At 47.8% G+C, this 18,191-nt stretch overlaps 1 protein-coding gene across 3 annotated transcripts in view; it reads left to right on the forward strand.

Moving 5' to 3' along the window:
• Positions 1 to 14,281: 14,281 nt before the first annotated feature.
• daam2 (dishevelled associated activator of morphogenesis 2) overlaps positions 14,282 to 18,191 on the forward strand; it is a 64,649-nt gene continuing 60,739 nt past the window's right edge. For all 3 annotated transcript variants that reach the window (XM_070919998.1, XM_070919999.1, XM_070920000.1), the window contains exon 1: positions 14,282 to 14,406. The gene's annotated coding sequence lies outside the window, so the exon portion shown is untranslated. The remainder of the gene's footprint in view (positions 14,407 to 18,191) is intronic.

The raw sequence follows: 18,191 nt of genomic DNA on the forward strand, positions 1-18,191 counted from the left end.
GAGAATAGACTCCACGCGTAGTTAACTGTGGTGAAAGGTGACCTTTGACATGTGACCTGGTCCAGCTCCCTGGCTGGCCCTCTAAGAAATAGATTGTGTTTACAAAGAGCTTGTCATTATGTGCTTTAGATTGAATTATCTTGACATGTTTGGTTGGGTTGCTAATGGCATTCAAAATCTATCTGGAATCATGTGACTCTGTTTTGCCCAAGGCCTAACGACAAAGTTCAGCCAGTTCCTCTTTAACCTGAGAATTTCCTCTGCTTGCAAACCAAGTAGATTTGGTCGCCATTGCCAAACTGACGACAAATCATCGAGCCTGGATTGTCTGCCCTTGAGTTTTTATCTAGTATTCTTTGTTTCCCAGGATCAAATCCTCCCTAAATCAGCCTAAACTTCTCAACACTAACAATCCAGATGTCCTCAGTGGCCTGACACCCCATTTAATGCCCAGCAGATGGTACTTGTAGCAGTGGATTGTGCTGAAAACAGATTACCTTAATGAGGTCAATTACCAATGAACCGTGTGGGTTTGGCCAAATCATCTGGTGGAGGCCCATACCAGACCTCTGAGTTTCTAAAATTTACACAAGGTTACTTACAGGTTAAACACCCCTGGAAGAATGTTGAGTCCTTGCTTGGACCACTGAATATCCCTCACAGAACAGTGTTTGTCTATAGAGTGCATTCACCGTGAGGGGCCTCTTCACAAGCAATACGGCATAGCATGTACTTCTTTGGGCTCTGTTATTGTAACTATCAGATCTTCCTCCTCTTTCCCTCCCTCCCTCTGTCTCCTTGGTGGACAAGGGTCCTTTTCACTGCCCTGTGCAGCTCTGTTTGTGTGTTTGATTGTGGGAAAATTTCTCGACTGTCCGTGGGAGTCCCCCGCTCTCTGGACTGGCTTTTCCCTTGGGGTCCTCCAGGCTCGGAGAGGCTGAGCCCCACCATTGCTCTGAGGCCCCTCTCCTCCCAGCAACCCCTAGTGGTAGCACTTTTCCCCTGCCCTGTCTTTTGAGTCCCAAACCCCTTGTCTAAGCTCTTTGTATGACCAGTCCCGTTCTTTTATAATCAGGCTCGACAACACAGTTTGTCTTTTCAGAAAGGAATCATTTCAGATGGGGGGGGGGGGGGGCTGAGTCCGACACATGGGTATGTGACACAGAGTTTTGAGAATGGGCCAGGCTGTGGTGGGTGTTCTTTGGCTACTTTTGGAGAATATGTCCTGGCTCCAAAGCTGGATATTGAACCTGAGATAGGTCAAGTTTTATAGCTTTGAGTTTGCAGTTTTGTTAATGAGACTGAGTTCTGGTTCGTGTACAGTATATGTCATTTGACTGAGGGAATGACCTCATTAAACAAAGTTTATGGCTTTGTATATTTAGATTGTGAATTGCTGTTTCTCTTTTAACGCATTCAGTTGCCACTGGCGGTGATTTGCTTCCATTTTCACATTTGGATACTGGTACTGTTTTGTTTTTCGGTTTCATGGGATTCCCCTGAAATACAGGTTTTGTCATTCGCACAGTAGTGTCATTGGAAGTTCTCAGACTTTAAATTCTACAATGACTCGCTTGTGTTTGACTCTATACTGACCAACGAATAAATAGCCTGTAATTCTCTTCTAAAGATAAGCCAGGCTGTCAGATAACCTAGCCTCCCACCTCCACCCTCCGTTCAATCAACTGTAAATGACTTTACAAGTGTGACAAATGTGTTTCATCGAAGTGATCTAAGGCCGGAGCATCTTAACAAGATTTAAGATGCATCCATTTACCCATCTCGTTCTCCCTTCTAATCCATCACAAGATTCTTATCCTATCCTCACCTGCAGGGTTTGGAGGCCATACAACCATAAATTGTTTAAGGAAGAAAAAAATGGTTTCAAAGGCACACAGTGTCAGACAAAACCTCCCCAGTGATCTCACTTTGTTAAAAAGCAAAGGCCATTACTAAACAGTAAAACATTTTATAAGCTCAACGCTGTCATAATTCTTGCTAAGAGTTTTGGATTGCTAAATTTGGTTTCCATGTCTTCCCATGCATTTCTTTCCAATCATGTAATGACTTTATGGTGCAGTTCAAAGCGCTCGCGTAGAATGGAAAGCCGTGACAGGCACTTTTACTGTGCTCTACAGGCTCTCTCCCAGCCTCTAATGCATCATCTGAGCTAACTGCCATCTCATTGTGTTTGAGCTTTGAGATGGATGGGCGACTGCAGTTAAGGATCCAGGGACGATAACAAATGGTTCTGTCTTTTTGCTATCGAGTAACTAAACAGACAAACACCATCCGAACAGTGGACCCGAGCCATAGATCCTTCATCCCCGGCAAGTTCTTTTAAAAAAAAAAACTCCCTTTTGCCAAGTGACAAACCGCATGGTTGGCAACAACTAAAGCATTCAGAGGCCGTATGAATAGGGGTCTGTCTCAGGAGAGGCTTGTTGAAATGGGGCCTTTGGCTTTTATCCCTCCGGAGAGAGGCAGATTGATCTCGCGCAGGTTTTTTGCGCTGGCAGTCCACTTCAAATGGACCGTTGAAAGGCAAGGCGTTTATTTGTGCTGCGTTATAAACTGTGTCCTTTTGCCCAGATTTAGCATCTGTGGGTGTTCTCCATCATCCGTAAGCACTACCAGGCCGTCCCTTCTACCCTTCTGTTGTTCCTACATTCACCTGTAACGCTACCCCGAATTCTCCCTCCTGACCGGCTGTTGGTGTTTTCCATGTGCACCATAATCCCCCGAAAAGTTCCTCTTCATCTACTCTGATGCAAAACACAGGTTCTCATGTAGATTCTGGGTCTTCTTTCCATTTTTAGAGCTAAGCAGATGGAGAGGAGACGGGGAGGAAGCCTGTTAAAACAGTTGTCATCCTCCTCTGATATACACTCCCATCACTCCCTCATGGTAAATATCACATGTGGACATCAGGTGACCCCCTCGGTGCTGTTCCCTTGGTTACTGGGATACTGACCCCTCCTTTTCCTCCTCCTTGCATCGTGCAGCCGCCTCTCAGAGCAGTGTGCTGTTTTTCTTCTCCTTCCACTTGTATAAACCAGGAGACTATCTGCCATCAGCATTCAGGAAGTGTGGGGGTAAACAAACGACAGGAGCCAGAAAGGGAAACTCAAATGACCCAGCCATGTCCTAGCAACCGTGGAGAGCAGGTTATTTTTGGTCATTTCTGTATCCATGTGCATTGTGTTTTATAAGGGGTTGTTTATATTTGTTTGTGTGTCAGGGCAAACTCATTTGTGCACTTGTGAGATTACATGGGTTGGAAAAATTAAAGCAGGGCTGTGCTTCCTTTCATTTCAAGCATCAATACTGACCGTGCCAGATGGCGTATGATGCGAGTTCTTTCCAGTCCTGCCATTGACTAATTAGTCATTTTGAGTGTATTCACTCCCATGCACGCAGTTCCTTGCTACTGTGGTTATGTAGCTCTCCTCTAACTCCTCTCCACTAATGTGCTGTTGGCAGCGCTTGCTGTGACCAGTTTTGCCATTACTGGTGTGCAGTTAAAGGATAAGGGTTTGCTTTTTTTCAAGGCAATTTTCACAACAGACGTGTCAATATGAGAAGTAATCCAGGCCTAGGAAGCTACAGGCTCTGCAGAAATGTGTGTCTGTGTGCACATATGTGTTGAAAGGTCCATCCTGTCAGCGATGGAGTGATGGAGAGATAACCCTTAAGCCGTCGCTGTGTGTGCCAAACCATCTGACTGTTTCAGCCACACAAGAATTGGCCTGCATTGAAGCTCCTGGAGGCTGATATATTTTTCTCTCTCTCTCTCTCTCTCTCAATCTCAACAGCTTGGCTGGACTGCCCATTTTCATGCAGCATCAGAGCCTGCAATATTTCTTCAGGCAGCGATCCATCTAGAAAATGGCTTTTTAAAGTCCCTTTACCCCCTACCTTCACATTGTCCAGCAGCTGAGGGGATTAGCTGTGCCATGTAGCGTGAGGACACTGAAAGATATTGTGATCATCAGAGAGAAAGAAAGAGGTGAAATGGGCGGGGGGGGGGGTGGTCAGGGGTCAGCGCAGTGGCAGTGATGCTACCGGACTGTAACCATGCCCCTGACCACATCTACTGGGATTGACGCTAGGTTTGGGGGAGGGGGGATTAGAGGTATTTGGCAGACAGACTAGACCCTTGGTGCAGACATTAATGCTGCATACACGCGTCCCTGTCACCCCCCCCCCTCAACCCTCACCCTGCTGCGCTGACAAACAAAATCCCTTAAATGCACAATTAGCTGCCAGAGAGATTGGAGGCGTTACAATTTTCTTTTTCTTAACGCTACTGAAAGAGCCAGAGGAGAGGGACACTTTGGATCGAAGTTGTGTGGATCGGTTTAATCGCTGGAATAATGACTCAAATCCAAGAATTACATGAGATTTTCTCGTGGACTTCACTGAGGTGGGCGCACGTGGTTTGGACCTCCTGTTAAGTCAATTTAAAGGCAACACCTGCCTTCCCACCCAATAAGGCGTTGCCATGATTGTAAACAATCTGCAACACAGTGGCAGCATGATGTACATTATTATAGCTCCAAGTTTAAAGATTAAAGCAGGAGGTCATTTAATACATTTCAAAGTATTTCTGGATCTTCTTTCTTAAAAAAAAAAAAAAAAAAAAAAGAAAAAAATGACAAAACATTTTGGAGTATTGCTCCAAGCCTGTTTCTGAAACCGCCTCGCCTCCCTCCCTCTCTCACCCTCTTCCTTTTCTTGGATCACCATCACTCTTGTGCCGGTCCCCGATTCGCCGCCAGGTTGCCTTGACGACGGGCCGCAGTACATAAACCCGGGCAATGTTTCAGGGGAACGCAGCGCCGCGAGGCAGGAAATGTGCATTCTTTATCTCTCACCCCTTGGAGGCTGCTCCCACAGCCCTCAGTAGACAGCAGGAGCCACATAGGCGAATGGAAGCCTCCGTTTTTCTATCCGGCCCATTTCCCACCTTTCTGAGCCAGAGATAAACGAAATCTTTGAGGGCCGGACAAACCACGCTCCTTTTGCAAGCATTGGGAGGAAAAGTAAAGGAAGCAAGGGAGCAAATGGATTGTGAAAAGCCGAAAAGCAGCAGTAATGCCATGGAAACACTGAAATATGAGACATTTCAAGGAATTTTCTCAACGATGACTGAATTTTCCATTCATCACCTGCAGAAATCAGAAGTCTCGGGCAGTGTCATGCAGAACAAGACCAGATCCACCGACGAGTGAGCACACATCCTCCACTTTCACTATATACGTGTGTGTGTGTGTCTATACACACACTCTCACACACCCGACCCGTCTTTGCCTTGCCTTCCTGACATTCCATCCAGGAGCTTGAGGAAGAGGAAAGGGATCTGCGGATCAGAGGCCTGCTGGTCTGGCCCGTGAAACAGAATGGAGGGAAGAAGCCCCGCTGCGTTTTCATTTGTGTGCGTCGCGTACGTTTGAACGCGCACACACACACGTACACGCCAGCTCACTTAAGACACAGTTGACAAAGTATTAAAACAGATGCCGGTCGTAAATCTGCCTCGTGCTTTTGGCCACTGGTCAGTGGTGTGCAGTACATTTCCCAGACTTCTCTTCTCCTTCCTTTTCCTTTTTTCATTAGAAGCCACTTCTCCTTCAAAACGTCAAATGTAATGGTATATCAGTTGTCAGTACTTGTCACTGTAGTGTATTTTTAGCCGTGGTATTCAACATCGGACGAACAGTTGCAGACACCTTTCCAGCGTGGCTTCCTTTTTTTTTTTTTTCTTCCCCTGTTGTCTCCGGTAAAACTAAAACACTGGGCCAAAGCTGACTAAGGAACAGTGCCATTCAAATAGGAGGCTGCTGATAGTGGAGGAGCTGTGGAGCCCATTTTCCCGTTCTCTCTTCTCTCCTGTCATCCTCTCTCCCCAGCCTCAACAGTCAGCGCTCATGATTATTGAAATGGCTGATGGGCTGTCGAGATGAAATGAAAAAAAAAAAAAAAAATCCCTTTTTAACCCTTTTTAGATCCCATCCCCAGCCTGTTTAACAATATATGTCCCAAAATGTTTTCTATTCTTATATATCAACATCTAATCATGCTTCCTTCCTGTAAAACTAAATATGACGGGTGCTTGCGTAAGCTTGAACCAGCCAATATCAGTACATCAGTTAGGCCACGCCCACTTTTCAACGTTCAAATGAAATTCCTCCCGACGCCACGTCCCGCCCACCGAATCCCGTTTCACTGGGAAATACGCCTCGAGCACGATGTGTATTTGGACCAGGTACACAATGTTGTTTTGTGCTTTGTAGATCACTTAGGGAGCGGTGGGTTTCATGTTGGTTGTCTGGCGAGATTAGAGTTTTGTTGCTGGACAGCAGATTTTCTTTTCTTCCTGAGAGAAGACATATTGCATGTCAGTCGTGTAATTGCAATGATGTAACTGTTATTTCAATGTAAACGTCTGACGTTGTGAAAGCGAGGTCACTGAGTTCCATTCCGTATCACGGCCCCCGCATCGCAGAGGGCAGGCGTGTCCACGGCCTGCGTGCACCACAGTGACCTGTTGTGGTCATAATAATGCCAGTTCTCACTACAGTCCTGCTGTCTCGGGAGTAAAAAGGGAAGAAGAAGAAGGAAAAAAAAAAAAAAAAGGCAGACTCATTGTTCTACAAAGGAAACTAAGATGCAGGGAGAGGAAAAGCTCCGGGGGGAACAAAAAAAAATGCTGACCCACATTTTTGTTGCAGCGTGCAATGGGACAGCGATTCGAGGCCCGACCTGACCGTTTAACTCAAATAGCATGTAATCGGAACAATGTGTGTTGATTGTATGCCGCCAGAGCAGATGTGATTAACCCAGATTTGTACTACGGGGGGGCTCAAGGCAGGTTGTCACCCTGTGGAGGCCAGAAAACGGGACTCATAACCTGCACGCGCATTTCTGCAATGCTGTGCATTTTGTTGAAGCATGGGTACGGAAACATATAGACAGACGTACGGCATATCGTGACTGAGCGATTCCTGTAGCTTGGGCTTGGACCTCGCCCGTCGGATGCTACGCATGCCGCAGTTACAACGTCCCCCGAGGATGCGCTGCTCGTGGGGTTCAGTAGAAGTCATACTGACTGGCAACCGTTGCAGTTGTGTCTGTGAATGTCAGCTTGTATTATAGTTGTGAGGAGAATAGAATGATTATGTGGTTTTTGCAGAGCTGAAACTGAGGACGTATTGGTACTCCTCAAACCTGCAGTAACAGATTTTTTTTTTTTTTATGTTTTTGGCCCCTTGGCAGAGAAAATCAGCTGACAACTTGTTGGCGGATGGCGGGCGCGCTTTGTCTGAAAATTCCAACATTGAAAAGGTTTTGGGGGAAGGCGGGTTTCGAGACATTGTTGGACACAACCTGACAAGCACTTAGTAAAATGATTCATTGTAGATTAAACTTCCTCAAAGGGCGGTTTGGATCAGTGTGAATGTAAGCTATTGAGAGTATCAGTGTAGCAATACAAACCTGTGCACGTGTTTGTCCGAGCAAAGTGGGATGAGTTGCCACATCAGGCCTGCATCCTTATGGCGAGAGAGTCTTGTTTGCTTGATTTCACAAGCATTGCGGGTGTGTGTGTGTGTGTGTGTGTGTGTGTGTGTGTGTGTGTGTGTGTGTGTGTGTCATTGAGAAGCCAGATGGATTTCAGGGGCACGTGGTGCTGGGCTTGTGTCTGCCCGCTCCAGGAGCCTGCCTGGGCTCAGCTGGCTTTAATCAACACCATCATGTACCCCTCTTGCCGGTAATCGGCGCACAATGGGCCCCCTCAGCAACCCACCCCCTCCACCCTTGCTCCCCCAACACCCCCCCCCCCCCCCCCCACTCCACAGTGGCATGGTGCTCGATGTATTTACATAGTCTCTCTTGCGCACGCACTGCAGTGATGAAGATGAGCTCGTTCACTTGTTGTCTCGCCACATACAGTAGACACACACACACACACACACACACTTGCTGAGATCTCAGAATGCGGCAATGTGGCCACAGCAAAGTCCAGTTTGGACAGTCAGACAAGTAGACAGGTTGTAAACAGGCCAACAGTGTAGACACATTTTCCTGATTATGGAAACCGTTGCAGTCCGCCCAGTTTCGCAGTGGAACACAGTGGCACACGCGGGTGGGTAGAATATTCGGCAGCCGTGATATAAGGAATGGAGTGACAAGTTAAGATTGGGTTCTTATCAGTTTCTCTCTCTTGGGTGTAATCTCCGCTCACTTGGTTGCCTGATAGCTTCCCGCAGACAGGTCTGAGGGCTGCTTATCAGCCAGAGCAGCGGGGGCGGTCCGGACCCGGCCCCGGAACTATGCTTCGCCTTTAGTGTGTTCCTCTCAACCACCGAAGGAAGGTGTTGACCCAGCGGACAGCAGCAAAACCCGTGAAGACGGCCCAGCGTCAAGTCGCTGATGACAGTGCTGAGTAACTTTTCGGGGGAACAGGATGTGGCAAAGGGCGCCTTAACTTGGGGGGGGGGGGGGTAGTAAATCAGTGTCATAACATGTCTGACCCTTCCCACCATACAAGAGGCAGCCAGACAGACGAACGAACTCTTTGTGTCATCGGATGGAACACGAGGCACGTGTGCCTGAGTGATGCTGATGGGTCAGAGGTCCTCTGTTATTTGGCCTTGCAAGTTTCCTTCGCATGGTGGCAGGGGAAACGCTTTATTGGGGGAACAGTGTTTTCTGAACCCCGTGGATCCACGGGTGCGGCTGAAGGTGTATTGTTTGGAATGGGATTTAGTGGTTTTATTGTTTTAAGTTACTGTCCCCCCCCCCCCCCTCCACATCCGGAAATGGTACTTGTTCCCTTCAACTTTTGAGACGTGACAAGCACTGGCTTTGTGCAGGACTGGCCAGCGGCTCAGAACAGACTGCCCTGACCTGCAGCACTGCAGAGATAAACAGGAAGTGGAAGCTGTTATTCTGTCATCTCTGGAGAGCTCACACGATAGGTTCAGCGCAGTGCTGCGCAACACCCGGCTGGGTCCTCATTCGAAGCATTGCATCTACCACGAAAGAGGGGGACAAAGAAAAAACAATGTCAAAGAATGACGGCTTGTCTTTTGCTTTCTCAGAGTAAACTGTGGGCTGAGCCGGCCTGGTTGGACCCATTATGGTCAAGCCAGACCAAAGGGTTTGAGAACAAAATTGCTGGGCTATTTTTAGGAAATCCACTTCCTGCTTTGTGATAAAATCTTTTGAGAGAGGATGGAATCGTTTTTTCCCCCCCCTTTTTTTTTTGGCCACAGTGGCTTCAAAGGTTTGGTCAGTTGTTGCTTTTGCTGTCACAGCATTATGCAAATGGCTAATTACTTTGCTTATTTCTGCGCATACTGACACTGGCTAATCATCACAGCTCCTTGGGCGCAAGCCTATCATTAGCTAGTTAAAATCCGCGGTGCATGTCCTCCATTTGTTTTGAAGCCGTAACCTGCAGTTTCGGGAGCAACAACAAAATGTGGCCCTATCACCGGCGCCTTCAGTCTAAGGTAACGTGACCTTGGCGGTTCAGACAGCGCCGTCTGTGTCCAATGGTGCCGCCGGGTTCGAAGAGTATACCACCTATAACGAGAGGTCAAGAAAAAGGGCGTAAGGCTATGGGCGCAGACACGCACCTGCTCGCAGGGGGCCTCCTTTAGCAGAACAGATGACTCCCAGATGTTTTTATGGAGATGCTGTGACAGCCATGACCGTGTGTGTGGCGTGACGGCATGATACCCCCTGCAAATGTTTAGAATCGGACTAAACTTCCCATCACAACTTCCCAGACATGCTCCACCATACGTGGACATGGACGTAAAAAAAAAGCCTTGATTTACATTGTTTTGAATGGATTTTAAGAAGGGACACTCTCCTCGCACCTGGAAAAGCTCAGACGGAGGACTTGGTCTTGGGTTCAGTCTGTGGTCAGCAACGAACGAACTCATTCTGAAAAGTCTCTCGGCACTTTTGAGCCTTTTCTTTTTGAATGGCGGTGTAGGAAACGGTGATAAATTGTGATTTCAGTTCTTACAGCTGAAGTTGCTCTCCGTGGAGAGAAGTCCTCATGTTGCCAATATAATAGCAACTGGAATATACTGTATAAACCCTTGCTTTTGAATGGAAGCATCTGGAAAAAGAGCACGGCCCTCTCCTTTCACTTTTACCATCAGTCTTTTTTCCCCATTAGTATTCTCTGTCGGTCTCTATTCTCCCTTTTACAGTTTGCACACCTGGATTCATTATGGCCAACAAAAAAAAAAGCAACGATGAGAAGTGATGTAGTAGAACGAATGTATGGTTTTCATGTGGGCCCTTTTGTGCCATATTTCCAAAACTATTTAGACCTAAAATTAGAGATTAATCAACGTCTAATAGTAATGGCCCTCATGCCCAAAGATCAAGGCATTACATCACTGGTCAGCATGATGAAGCTGTCATGAGTCAGTCAGCGGAAAGCGACACCATTGTCCAAACATGACAGCATTTAGTTGGCGCACGTCCAGGCAGACAGCAGAGGTACTGTGGGAGCAGGCAGTCGGGTGACCTCTGACCCTGTCCAGTCTGCCCCCGGGACAAAGGAGCCATTCAGATGCCCAGTGCTTTCGCAAAACACCCAAAAAGCACAATCGGTACAAATGACTGGTAATCCCGTTGAGATGCTTGTTTGCGCGGCGTTCAGATTGGGAGAAGCAGGTGGATTGTCATGTGTTTGTGATGGGTGAGAGGAAAGAGTTAAGGCAGACGGACATCCTAGCAGCAGAAAGTAAGAATTTGTGCAGGAGGGGTGTAAATAATGAAGACAGGGAAGAATGTCACCATAAGAACATAGCGACTACAATTAGATTTATGGTTTATGGCTTTACTGTCATTAGGCTACTTTTCTGCTGAGGCTTTTGAAAGACGGATAGTATGGTGTTCCCCGCTATCGTGATTTATAGCTAACACACAATTAGACCATGTATAAAAATGTGCCCTCATGTTTATGCTGTCAAGAGTTCAGGCTTTGTGCAGCGGCGGTGTTTTTCTCACTGGCAATTTATCTCTGTGCGGGCGTGAAAATAAATGGTTGTGTGCAAAGTGCTGTCACAAGGAATTCCTCCCTTAAACACAACAAACTTGAACGAGAGCTGCCGGGTCGAAAGAGCCCCCTAAATAACACATTAAGGAACGACGCGGCGTAAAACGCGACGGTTTGCCATGTTGGCTCTGGCAGCTGCCGGGTTGCTCGGAGGAGGACTCTCGCCACTTCTCTTCAGGGACAACCCTGGAAAAGACGGCCTCAGCTGCCAATGTCTGCCGTTTTTTAAAACACTTCTTTACTGCCTCTCCCCCAGCTGTTGCGTCGCCCGTTATCAGGTTTGACTGCTCCTGCGTATGAGCGTAAAGAGTGCTTTATGAGCCTGGAGGAGACCACCTTGGGTGACCCACTTCTTCTCGTCCAATATTCCATTCACCTTTTGTCCAACTCTCCACCAAGTGCCAAGTTGCTTTTTACTGCTCCCCCTGACTAAACGTAGCACTTGTTAGCCAGACGGTGATTGTTCCTGCACCGCGGCAGTCTTTTTTTTTTTTTTTGGGTTTGTGAAAGATCTCTGCACGGGATGCTCAGCGGAGTCCTTCATCCGCTACCTGGCTGGATACAGGAGGGTTCAGACAGCAGCTCGGCAAGCTGACAAGTGACTGGCAGGTTGTCTGGAGCTGTCGTGTCGTTTCCGCTCGCTCGCATGCCTGCGAAGAGGAAAGCGCCCCTACCTGAAGTGTCAGTCTACGCTCTGCATTCTCCTCAGCCGGTCTATCAGTCATGACGTTTGCCGTCCAAAGTGATTTACCGCGGCTGAACGCCAACCTCGCTTGCGTTCTTAAAGGAATTATCCAGGGGCAGTGCAAGGGTCACTGAAGCCAAGTTTGTGGAGGCCATAATCTGCGGTCATCTCCCTGGCACACAGAGTGACAATGTGGAGTTGCAGATGAGTGTGTAGCCTCTTATTTTGTTTTCTTTTTCTTTTGCAAAATGCATGCCGTCCAAGACAAGTGAAAACAAACATACCCTCAAAAAACCACCACCTTTGTTTGCGTCAATTAGCCGATGCAGTTTACCAGGCTGTGACGGATGATACGGGGGTAGCTGAAGTGCGCTCAGCTAGACTGGAGCATGAGCTCAGCCTATTCCTCAGGGTTTCCTCCAGAGTTTCCTCCCAGGTTTTGGGGGGGGATGGAGATATTACCCTAGCATCGCTGTGACGCTGCACAGAAAGAGGCGGTAGGGAAAGTGGACCTCATGGAGATAAGCTGGCTCTGTCTAAGACCCGGGCTAATGGATGCGTCCCCAGGGCTCGCTCAGGAATGCACTCCGGCATTACCGCTAGCAACTTCGTGTCATCTGTCTTGTGTCCCTAGAGAAAGATGACAAATGGTATTTTGACTCCCCCTTTCTCCACTCTTTGGCATATCAATGGCTCCAGCCTCTCTGTGTGTGTGTGTGTGAGAGAGGGAAAGTGCCACAGTTTCACCAAGAATGGATGGTGGTTATTGTATGCACTTAGATCCTTAGATTTTGTTACTTTTATATTTATGTGAACTGGTATCTTTTTACAGACCCCGTTAGGTTGTGGACACCACCTCTAAAATGCAAATGTACTTTCTTTGGGTCTATTATTAATCGCCCAAAACATATTCCCAGTGCAGTGCCAAAGGGGCTAAATGCATTGGTCTTGCCCAATCAAACAAAAGGCTGGGAAAACCTCGACAACAACTGTCTTCTGATACCCAAGGTGGACCCTTTTGGTTACCGTCCTTTCCCCCGAAATCTGGACAGCAGCTCTTTATCTGTGTGGCCATTATATAAGCATGTCTGGAATCAATAGTCCAATATTGATCAGAAAGATGTCACCTTGCCCCAACCTGTGTAGCAGACTCGCAGTCTGGAGGAAGATGGGATCACTCACTGGGGAATAATAAATCCACACGTGACCCATGTCTTCAAAGCGTCGGCCAGTAAACGTAAAGAAAAAAAAAAGGTGTGGAATGTAGAGACGTCAGAGGAGTTGTACTGATCAGTCCGTTTTGGGCCAAGAGGCTGCCATCGATGTCTTGAGGTGTTGCTGATTGACATGTTGATGTTTCTCCAGACACGTCGATGGAGGAGAACAGCTGACGGTGTTTGCGCTCACTATGACTTCATTTTGCTCGAGTATCTCGTTGGTCACATGTTACTTGAAATGTTGCAACGGTCTTTTTTTTTCCAATTTGTCAATTTTCTCAGCTGTTTGGGGCTATGTGGGGTCAGGGGGGGGGGGTGGTGGCAGTGGGACTCTCGGGGAGTTTTTGACGCTGATGTTTGCACTTGCCGACCCCCCCCATATTCTCACATGCTTCTACTCCATTTCACAGAACTGTCTGTGGTGCCCCCCCACCCCCACACGCATTACATTTGGCTGAGCTAATGGTGTGAACTTGACAAGGCCAGCAGAGCTTTGAACAATCAGGCATCCCGTCTCACCTTCTTCCCAACGAACACTGATGGGATCTCAGGGAAGGCCTGTTCCTGTGTGTGTCAGGGGTGACTCCTAATGGAGTGCGTGTGTCTGCATGGGCGTGTGTGCTTTTTATGCATGCGTTGGCGTTGAGAGGACTCTACAGGAAAAGGGGTTTCCTTTGGGCGTTGTGTGTGTGTGTGTGTGTGTGTGTGATATCCCCCCATCCACAGCCTTTTTAAAAAAAAAGAAAAAAAGAATTCTCAGTCTGCTCAGTGAGGCAATGCATTGGGTGGAGTTGGGATTGCGGGCAGGGTTAGGAAGAGCAGGCCGCCAGGGGTCATTTCCTTTCATCTTGCCCTCTCCCTTGGACTCACACGGCAGGCACCGACGCATACACACATGCATACTGTACATAAATGCATTAATATTCACAGAAAATTCACTCCCCCTCTCGCTGACATGCACATAGATGCTGTCATACACTGGAGCTGGAATCCAGGAGGGGAGGAGGGGTGGGGGGTGGGGCGGGCAAGGGGAGCGAGTGATCTAACGACAGAGAGGGAGAGCGAGCAAGAGGAGGGAGGAGGGGGGGGGGTGAGAGAGCGGGCACAATGTCAACAGCTCAGCTCCCAGCACAGTCAGCTGAAATCCAGAGCTCAGCTCAGAAGCTCTGAAAGGGGAAGCAGACAAAACGCAGCAGCCTCGGCCGGGAACCGTCGTCAGACTCAGGAAAGGCATGGAATTCAGCCACGAAACACAGACTCCAACTGGCAAAAGGAGGGATCTAAAGCCAGAGGCTGCAGGAATGCTTTAAAACTTTCTTGTGTCCTTGCTTTGTTGAAGGGGGGCTCTTTATTTTCCATTTCAAGTGACGCGACACAGGGACAATCCATCTCTCAGGGCAGCCCGTCTGACGTGGGTGAGTAGGAGATACTTGATCTTGACACCGATACCAGTGAGCCGTCCTGGCCATTGTGAGTAATAGCGACACCGTAGCGCACCCAGTAGGAGATTGCACGCGACAGGCTACAGATGTTTTAAGGGCAAACCAATGTTTGTCCATACACTGCATCGCGCCGCTCATTCCGGCCAAGAAAACGCAGACTGCTGCAGCCAATAAAATAAACATTAGTCCGGAGGCTCAGTCGAAAGCGGAGCTAGAAAGAAGCTGCTGGGCAACAAGGGCTCCTAATCCCACTAAGATGATAAAGTTTCCACATTTTTGTGTTGTTATTGGAGGGAAAGGCAGTGTTTTACAGTACTTTCTGTTTTTACTAAGTCATAAACGGCAGCAAAAGCTGGGTTGTGAAATGCGCATGGTCTTTATGTTTGGGCTTTTCCTCCAGCGGCGTTGACAGCGCGTCTTGCTTTACCCCCATGTGTGCTGGTGCATTTTATGAGCAAGGCCTTTGGCATATTGGTGGCAGTCTTGGCTTCAGTTTTAGCTGAGACTGTTTGGAGTTTCAGTTTCTTTGGAAAATGTTTCAAAACGATTTCAAGGATGGGGGGAGGGGGGGGGGGCGAGGGGGATTGATGTCCATGGTTGGTTGAAACAAAGTTGTCATGTGAATGTCTAGGACTTAATATGAAGTTCAGGGAAATGTTCAGGCATTTCAGGAATTGAGGGAGGACGGGACAGTGTCACATGTAATGGGCGCAGGCCTATTTCGGGTCCTAGACGGCGGGGAAAGGGGGGGCTGATCAACATATTCATCAATCACACAGTCAGCCCTTTGGTGTAAGTAATGGCCCGGCAGCTAGACATTCCATAAACGCTGTACGTCTCCCAGCAACAACTCAAACCAGTATGGAACCAGTTGACCAGACTTCCGCTTACATCGAAGCGCAGCCTGCTTTTGCTTGAGGTTGACTTTTCCCTCAAGGGAAGCCAGTACTCCATGGCTGCTCAGACCAACATAAACACACTGTCCTAATCTCCCGGGGTTCCTCATTTTGAAGGAGTTGTGAAGCATAGTCTTTCCCAGTTGAGAAGCCGTCATCTTGGCTGTAAATCGCGCGTGAGCAATGAAAGTTCACGCACCAGCCCTCCAAATTTCCACCTGCGAAATTGGTTAGGGATGCCTACTTTGGGTTTGCCTCGTCAATGGAAAGCATTCCAAACGGATACCTCCTGCGTTTGTGAACATTTTCACCAGAGGCCGGGCTTCTGAACAGCCGATCTGGGAGATGAGACACTCATTATTCCTGCAACATTGAAACGAGATCATTCATTTCAGTGGCTTGCGTTTGAAGGTCGATGAACGAGAAGCAAAACTCATTTATACAGTCACAGGGCCGTGTGTGTGTGTGTGTGTGTTTTTTAAATTTTTTTTAATGTCTTTTTGCATTGTGATCAAGATAGTATCCATTTCCACCACATTAAAGGCTTACTGCCCAGTCTGCTGGAAATCCTCCTACGCTCACGTGCACCAGGGGGGCAAGCAGAGTGACATTGCTAAAAGATTCAGTGTGTTGGGAGGGCTTTAACGAAAGTCGAGGACGCGCATAACAACCCTCTGCTGCCGTCAGCGCTCTCGGGGCTTTTCATATTTCATCGACCATTACGGATGCACGAACTGCTCTCGCAGGATTAGGGGGGGAGCGCGAGGGAGAGTTGGTGGGCGACGGTCGGCCTTTTATCGCTTCAGCCCTGCTTCTGACTGGCAGCTCAACGGCCTCCTCATCAGGATGGGGACGGAGAGAAAAAGAGATGAGGTTCTGTAAAGCTGCTTAAATTCAACTATCTGATGTTGTGGGTGGGATTATCATCATGCTGTATTTACAGTAGACTGGTTACAGTGTCTGAAGGACAAAACTCAGGGAGATTGTAGGAGTAAGGCTGCCTTTCTCTCCTGTGTGTGTGTGAAATGGCACTATTGTACTTGTGCCAGTGACACACTTTCTGGGGGCTATGATGTGTAAGCATATCTCCTCTTTACAGTGCCTCAATTCAGTGCAGTAATACTGCAGGCTATTTAAAAAAAAAAAAAAAAAAATGCTGGTCACTTCAGAGGGCTGTCCCTATCTGCGTCGCTATAACTGTCCCAGAAGAGCATTCCAGACATTACCCAGAAGCCCTCTGTCGTCTATGCTGCAGCTGTTGACCCCTCACCCAGGCAAGATTAATGGCTTAACAATGCAGTGCCATAGTCCACTCACTGACATTGATAGACGTATTACAACCGTGACGCAAAGGGATGGGAACAATGGCAAGCTGACATACCCACGTCTGTAGAGAACCTGCGGAGCTAATACAGGAAACAAATAGGTTAATAGCAATGAGTCCGAGTTTTTGTTTTTCCCTTTTTGAAAGTTCAAAGGTTACCCCCCCCCCCCTTTCGCCGCCCAGAAGAGCTGGATCTTCTCAAGCATCTGTGAAATTCGGGTAAGTGCGCTGCGCTGATGGAAAAGGCTCATTCCCTCAATAAGACGAGACTCTGGGGTGTTTTGAAGAACACGGAGTCTCTGGGAAGTCCACCATCCCTTCCCTCTTGGAGTCATGGCAACCACCTTTTGAGGTTGTACTCGTGCCAGTTTTTTTTCTAAATATATACTAACACGTCTTCAGTCAGACTGGGAGCTCGTGACTCTTGCGTTCCTCCCATATGAAATGCGAAAATGATTTGACACGGCAGGGTAGCGCTTTGGGCTTTGAGGGAAAGTGATGCCAAGTATTGGATTTCCTTCTGAGCCCTGTTAATATGTGGGAATGCTGGGGCCTGTGGAATGTGGCGTGGCCGACTTTCTTCTCATTCCCAGTATTAATAGCGCAGTTATCCCAGTGATCCGGTTTATTTGATGAGCAGAGATGTGACTCGCGGAGATGTGTCCGTCGGCCAGGAGAGAAGTGGGTCAACAGTGGGTCTGTGCTTCTGATGTTGCCCCCACCCCCTCGATACGACCTCCTTCCTGAGCCAACATTAACATCTGTGTTGTTCGAGTCCCATGCAGCAACTGGTGGACTTTCCTTGTGCAACATGTGGATGACCTCCCGAGTGCAGTTACTACTACACAAGCTGAAGCCTTGAGAGAGAAAAGATGTCAAGTGAGGTGGAAAACAAATATGCAATGTGTTTTTTTTTATCTTGTCAGGCCTCCAAAACATATGTCTGCAAACACGGGCTGGTGTGTTGCCTTCACAATCCAAGTCGTCGTGTTCGCACGGGTTCTTATTTCAACTTTTGTTCATGCGACTCGTGTCTGTGGTTCGTGGCTTCTATGAAGGGGTTTAACATGTTGATGATAATTTGCTTCAAACTGTAACTGTGCATGGTTGGGTACTTCGGTGGGGGGGGGGGGGTTTGATCAAACCAAAAACACGCAATGTAAAAGCGCAGTTGAAACAAACCCCTGGTATTTCATTTGGTCTGCACCATTATGAATGCTCTTTTTTTTTTCATTGTTTTAAATGAATCAAGCTAAATTAAATTGCTATTAATGACATTCCTGGAGGATTGGAAGCCCCCCCCTCCCCCTCCCTTTTTTTTCTCCAGTGGTTTAGTTGAGGCATTTCCTCTTTTCTGGGTGAGGTGGGTTACTGTGCCTCACGGCCCCGTTAAAACAAACAGCGCTTATATGTTTGTATTGAATGAGGCTAGAAGCCAATAAGACCTCCGAGAGTTCAAAATGTTGGCTGTGAGAGAGCTGACAGCTTTAAAGAGTTTTTATGATGCCGTATTGAAAGGCGGCCACGTTTAAGCGGCG

The sequence above is a fragment of the Enoplosus armatus genome, chromosome 15, assembly GCF_043641665.1.
Source record: "Enoplosus armatus isolate fEnoArm2 chromosome 15, fEnoArm2.hap1, whole genome shotgun sequence".
Lineage (NCBI taxonomy): Eukaryota > Metazoa > Chordata > Actinopteri > Centrarchiformes > Enoplosidae > Enoplosus > Enoplosus armatus.